This window comes from Protopterus annectens, chromosome 2.part0, assembly GCF_019279795.1.
Source record: "Protopterus annectens isolate FY-2018-M chromosome 2.part0, PAN1.0, whole genome shotgun sequence".
Classification (NCBI taxonomy): Eukaryota; Metazoa; Chordata; order Ceratodontiformes; family Protopteridae; genus Protopterus; species Protopterus annectens.
The window spans coordinates 1,958,381,863-1,958,389,312 of NC_056728.1; the positions used below are offsets into that span (position 1 = coordinate 1,958,381,863).

Below are 7,450 nucleotides of genomic sequence, written 5' to 3' on the forward strand. Positions count from 1 at the left end.
GTGCAGCAGCCCACTCGCCATGTCTGGTGGTTCCTCATTGGTGACATAATCACCCCCTCCACTTCCACTCCCAGAGGGGTGACAGACCCCAGCCTGTGGGGCAGAAGTACTAGACGACCCACGTAGGGCAGGGCCAGCAGAGAGGGGGACCACCAGGCTTCATCCCAGATGTGCTGGTCCCCCAGTGCCATGGTCAGGGGAGTCAAGGTAGGTGGATCACCTGGAACTGACCTACCTTGTTGTGATGTAGTAAATGAAATATAAACGTAAGATAAAAATAAACATAACCAAACAAATGTTAGTATTAACATAATAGAAGATAATAATGATTAATTAAAAGAAATATAAATGAATATAATGAGGAACACAATAAATAATGCAAATGAAAGTATTTTAACAGCAAAGCAATATGAAATTATATGTATGGCCAGTAGTGATTACAGTCTGTAAAAATCATGACAGTTGAGAGGTATGTTTGTCTACACCAATTGCACTAGACAGCTGGTCATTTGTGAGTTGGCTGCCATGAGATTAGAACCCACAAGCATTGACTACAGTATGAATGTGCACTTAATATAATGAATTCTCAAAAAAAACTCCTTTAAGACTTTTATTGCAACATTTTGTGTGAAATCGTACATTTACACACATGCATAGCTGTGAGTGTTATGAGATTGGAAACCAAATGCAGTGACCACATGAATAATGAGCACTTTAGCTGAAAACATTAGTTACCAAAGCACCATCTCATTTTACACTATAATGCTTAATGTCAAATGAAATCTGGCAGTTACACTCATGTATGGCTTTGTAGGATGTCTGTTAACCTAACCGTATTCCCCGTAAATTCACTGAGTGCTATCTATTGCATATTTCAGGGAAAATTATCAGAACTGAAGCTTGACACTTAATCTGGGTATTGCACTACATTTATTTCTGAAATTTGTTGCTGCATTATTTATTAGTTAACATGTAGCAGTTGACTGGTGTCAGATTAGAACACACATGCAGGGAATACATGAAGGATGAACACTTATTTCAAAAGATTATTTATCAAAGCACAAGTTCGTTGTAAACTTTATTGACAATGTTTCTTAAAATCTGGCATTTAGACACATGGATAACTGTCCAGGACTTCAGTTAACTTACCCATATACCATGTTCATTAACTGAGCAGAATATACAGCATTATTTCAGACAAAATGAGCAGGACACAGACTTGGACCTTACTCAGGGTATTGCAGAAAAGTTATTTCTGACATTTTTTGCTGCATTCTTTATTCAGTTACTTGTAACACTTGATTGCTGTCAGATTAGAACACACATGCAGTGAATACAGAAACAGTGAACACTTTATATGAAAAGATTATTTATCAAAGCACCACCACCCTTTAAAATGCATTGATTAACGTTACTTCAACTGTGGCATGTAGACCATGGATAGCTGTGCAGGACTTCTGTTAACTAACCCATATACTCTGTTCATTTGTTGAGTTCAACCTACAGCATATTTCAGACAATGACCAGACCAGAACAGCGACTCTTAATCTGGGTAGACCCCAACAATAACTGTTGTATGGAATCTATACTACCCATTACTGCATTCTTGCTTGCTTTAACTGGCTTTATAATTTCAAGTAAGCAGTGACACATTAATAAAGATGTAAGATGTCCCAAGTATGTCATACCTGATTGTTAAGAATGCAAACTCCGTAATTTATTGTATAATTAAATTATGCATTAAGTTATTACTTTGATGTTTTCCTACTTACCACATGATTGCTTTATCCTGGGCAGGCACCCTGCATTCAACTGGGCATTGCAAGCCCTCTCTTCTGCAACTGTGGGAAGAGAAACAAACCATTATTCATACCAGTTTTGATGAAATTCAGGTTGTATATTTCTAAATTACGGGCAAACATACTTATATATCTGTGGGGTGCCCAGCCCTAGGATCTTCATCCCAGGTGTCCAAGGTAACCCTCTTCCTATGCCTTGGGTCATCGTAGTGGTGATGACTCTGCTCACCAGTGTTGGGGATATCAATAGCACTGGTAAGTTCCCTGGCCAACCAATCCCAGGCCTCAGACTTACACTCTGATCCCTGGTAGTCACCCTGCAGCAGCCAGGGTTCATAATTCTTAGCCAGGTCTCCAACAAAAACTCTGGACTCCTGCACTCCCCACATCTGTGCATGTAAGGACACTCCTTTACCGACAGCTCCAGGCATATCTACAGTCAAGTTAAAACTCCAGTGAATGATGTGAAATCCCCACCTATTGTTTTTTAATAATGTTACATTCCCACCCTTGCATATCATGCTGTAACTTTCAAAACAGTGTTGTACCACTTAGCATCACACGAGGGTGGCCTAATGGTTAAGGGATTTTGCCTTACAAGCACAAGGTGCAGGGTTTGAGTCTCACAAGGGATAATTGGCTAGGCTTACAATGGCTTGCAAGGGCAGTTAGCTTAGTACTAATCTATGAACCTATGAACCATGTGTAAATGCAGTTTAGCAATGAGCAAATGGGAACAACCCTTTGACCATGTTTAAGTGCTGCTTGGCATTGTGCAACTTTTCCAAATGTAACAATTTTTTTTAATTTTAAACTAAACCAATGTTTTAGTCACCTGACACATTTTCACAGAGATAAATGTAAAAAGTTTGACTGCTCAGGACTCGAGACTGGAAAATATTACACTGTAGGTCATGACTCAACCTATCCAGCCACTGGGATATGAAGAGAGATTGTATATCTTGCTATATACTGCAAAGGTGCCTGTAAGCCTAGGACAGCTTTGCTGTGTGGGTTTTCACATTGCTAAGCACTGCAGAACTACAGCATTTAAATACATCCGGTGTCTGTTTTTAAATGTCTAGCAGATGTCTGCTGTATATATCAGCTCAGCTAAGCATAACTGAGCAATGTGCCGCACTGTACAAGCAAGCAGATGGAAAAAAAAAACACTAATTAAAATTGAATACATCCAGTTTCTATTTTTAGATGTCTAGCAGATGTCTATTGCATATGTGAGCAATGCTAAGCATAGCTGCACAATGCACTATGCCATGCAGACAAGCACATAAATGTAAAAAAAAAAAAAAAAAATTTAAATTGCAATTTCTTGAAGTAATATGTTATTCACCTTTCAGACCAGGTTAATGGCCAAAAGATATTGTGCTGTGCTTATCAACTGTTCAGAAGTATTCTGGACAATCCAAAGTATGGCACAGCCTCTACAGTGTTGTTTACATGGATTCAAAATCCATGTACTGTGCTCTCCCTTGGCAGTGAGCCACAATTAATATGTATGGCACACTGCCAAGGACAAACTGTGGCCATGTACATGAGTGCATTCCATGTAGGCTCTTCACTGAACCTACAAACATTTTATTGAATCCTGGGGTATATTTATCTACACAATTATGTGTATATATATATATATATATATATATATATATATATATATATATATATATATATATATATATATATATATAGACAAATATAAATATATAAATATATAGCTATAGATATACATGCATGTATACATGTATCTATATCTGTATATAGGGATGGAGTGATAGAAAAAGATATATATATAATATATATATATATATATATATATATATATATATATGTTTATGTGCATATGTATATGATACCACAGTATAAGGACAAAATGATTGACTTCAACAATTGGCTAAGCTTCTGGTGTCATTCAAAGGGGATCCAGTATCTGTCTGCCTGGGACGACATGATCAACAAACCACAATGCTTTGCCAGAGATGATCTGCACCTGTTGCCCCTGGGATTCAGGTTACTGGCTAAGGCTCTTGCCACCGCTATAGTGCCTTTTTAGGCAATGCTCCAAGAACAAAACCACCAATGTAACAGGTACAAGTATGCAAAATCTGAAGGTAATGCTACTCAGTGCTAGAAGTCTAAACCTCAAAATGCACTCTCTCGAGGCACTTATAAAAATGGAGAACATTGATATATGTGCAGTAACTAAGACCTGGATCAAGGCTCCAGGGAGCACCCTGCAATACCAGGCTATAACTCTTACCACACGTTTTGGCCACCAAACCAGGACTGAAACACTAAAGGTGGAGGAGTGTCCATATTCACCAAGGATATTCACACCTCCAGGCTAGTTGCCAACACAGTGCTTCCGAAATTCTTCAGGTGCAACTAACACTAGGTAAGACTGCTTGCTACAGATCCCCCACCATACCCCAGGATTCTCACTACACCATTCTAAATATACTGGAAAATATTAAGATACAACCAAACACCCTAATACCTGGTGATTATAACTACCATGCAATTAACTAGGAAAACTATTCGTGTACCAACACCTTTGCCCAATGGCTCTTGGAATTCATAAATTCCAACGTCCTGGATCAACTAATCCATAGCCCCACTAGGAACTCCAATATCATGGACCTGGTCATTACCAACATGGGAAATTGATGCTCCACACCAGTGGTCACCCCCTCGTTGGTTAGGTCTGACCATAAGCTAATCACCTTTGACATCCACATCCCACCACCCCCCCCCGCCCCCAGTAAGGAAACATCCGTAAAAAACTTCTCCAAGGCCGACTTCATGCTATTCAAGTCAGAAGTGACAAACTTCATGACACTCATGCAGATGGGAACTGAAAGTTTGACTGCCGAATCCTACACTAAAGCAATGTACGAGCACATCCACTCGTGCATGAATCGTGCCATCCCAAATAGAACCAAGACACTCTCCTCCAAAAAAAGGAAGCCAATCTGGTGATCCCCTGTCATAAACAAACTATACAACAGAAGGAAGAAACTGTTGTAGAAAAAAGGAAAATCCCAGGATGCAAAAATCTCCCTTACCAGCCTCAGTAATGCTGAGATCCCTCATAAAATCCTCCAAAGCTAGTTACGAAAATAAAATTGCCAACGATTCCAAAGACAACCACAAGGCATTCTATAGTTATGTCAAGAATCTAAATGGCAATGCACAAATCTGCTCTGAGCTACACCAGAATGGCATTAAATATACTGATCCCAAGGGCATTGCCAATATCCTGGCAGATCAATTCAGTGATAACTTCATGCCCCTCTCACCCTCTAAAAGGCCCATCTCAATACCGAAAGATTTCCAAATTCCGGTAATCACAGCCACACAGGTAAAAAACGCACTCTCCAAAGCTAAGAATACAGCATCCATGGGACCAGATGACCTCCCAGACTGTGTACTACATAAACTACAAAATGAACTGGCACCTCACCTAAGTGTCATGTTTAATCATAACCTCACCTCAGGCTTCGTGCCCACTGAGTGGCGCACAGCTACAGATATCCCACTCCACAAGGAGAGATCCACCTTGGATCCTGGGAACTACCGTCCCATCAGTCTGACAAGCCTGATCTGCCTTTTGACATCCACATCCCACCCCCCAGTAAGGAAACATCCATAAAAAACTTCATGATACATATTATCATGGAACTTATAAACAAAGACATTGGCAACCTTCAAACACTGGACCCCACCCAGTTTGGGTTTGTGAAGGGTCGATCTTGTCTTCTGAACTGATTGACTTCTTTGAATCAGTCTCCAGAGCCATGGACGAGGGTAAGGTGGTCCACACAGCCTATCGGGACCTCACCAAGGCCTTTGACACCATCCCCCACTCTGAAATCATAGATAAACTTACTAAGCTGGGCATAAATCCCTACATCACTCGATGGGTTGCCAACTGGCTTACTGACAGAACCCACATTGTAAAAGTAGCTGACTCCAAATCCAGCTCCAGACAAGTGACAAGTGAAGTACCTCAGGGTTCAGTCCTGGGAGCTCCTGTTTGGCATCTACTTCTCTGAAGTACAGGCTAACACTGAGGGACTCTGGCTAACAAAGTTCGCAGATGACAGCAAGTTGGGAGCCATTAATGAATCCCCAAATAATGTGGATATTCTACAAAAGGGCCTTACAGAAACAGATGCTTGGTGCCAGAGCAATGGGCTCAAGCTCAATGCCAAGAAGTGTATAGTTATCCCCTTTGGGAAAAACCATGCACCCATGAATTACCACATAGGTGGCAGTACACTAAACACCAAAAGTGTGATAAGAGACTTAGGAACACAGGTGGACAGTGGTCTCGCCTTTGATAACCACATCGCCACAACAGCTAGGAAATCCTTCTACGTGGCACACCTCATCACTGAGGGCTTTTCATCTAGAAAAATTGAGGTCATTGTCCCACTGCACTCAGCCCTCATTATACCCATCATAGAATACAATGCCCCATTTGGTATGTACCTCACAAGACATTTGCAACAACTGGAAAGGCCACAGAAACACCTCACTAAAAGAATCACAGACCTAAATGAGATGCCCTATGCTGACCAACTAAAAAAACTCCAGCTATACTCTGTCACATATCGTCAACTCAGAGGCGATTTCTGCTTAACATACAAGGCCATGTCAAACCCAGAGCTGTTGGGCATGCTACACTTAAAGAAATCCCAATCTATCAGTGCTGCATGCTCCAGAGACCGACACCTTGTTATCACAATGAACAAAACATGCTGGAGGGATAGGTTCCTGACCCAGAGACTCCTTAAACTCTGGAATAGACTGCCCATACATGTCAAGCAGAGCGTCTCCTTGACCCTCTTCAAAAGGAACTTGATGACTGGATGGGAGATAGGAAATTTACCACAGGGATCACATCAGTTGCCCTGCTAGACAGGGGTCCAGGGGAGTAAATACTGTGGGAAGAAATAGCCAGGGAATTGTTATGGCTAGGCTTGTACAGGCCCTAGGGCCGATAGCCTAGTACCATCCTATGAACCTATGAACCTATATGTGTGTGTGTGTTTGTGTGTGTGTGTGTGTGTGTGTGTGTGTGTGTGTGTGTGTGTGTGTGTGTGTGTGTGTGTGTGTATATATATGTATATACACACACACACACACACACACACACACACACACACACACACACACACACACACACATGTATGTGTGTGTGTATATCATAAAATTCATTGTGCGAGGAGCAACAGATTTGCACTTGGCTTAACTAAGTGTATAAGCATGCCCAGTGGGAGTTTTGCTTGGTTATAAACTGACTCCAGCCCACACCTAGTTGTACTCCAGTCTGGGATTTTGTGTACTACACAGTATGACATCTGTCCCTGTTTCTGAACTGCTGCACTTCACTCATGGCTAGGGTTTTCTAAAGTTGTTTTATGAAATTAATATGTGACAGCAGTTAAAATAGTACAGCACAAACAGACTTGACAGTCTGTAGAACACAAAATATTGATACCTCACATCCAAAACAAGTGGATACTTCTAGATAAGAACCATGAATGCCATCACACAAGGTGACTGCCTTAGTCATTTAAGTCACAGAAGCTGCTTGACAGGAGGTCATTCATCACACAGTCATCTGTATA

General features: G+C 41.0%; 1 pseudogene; it reads right to left on the reverse strand.

Moving 5' to 3' along the window:
* Positions 1-6,787: 6,787 nt before the first annotated feature.
* LOC122793848 lies at positions 6,788-7,004 on the reverse strand (annotated as a pseudogene).
* Between the last annotated feature and the right edge of the window lie 446 nt (positions 7,005-7,450).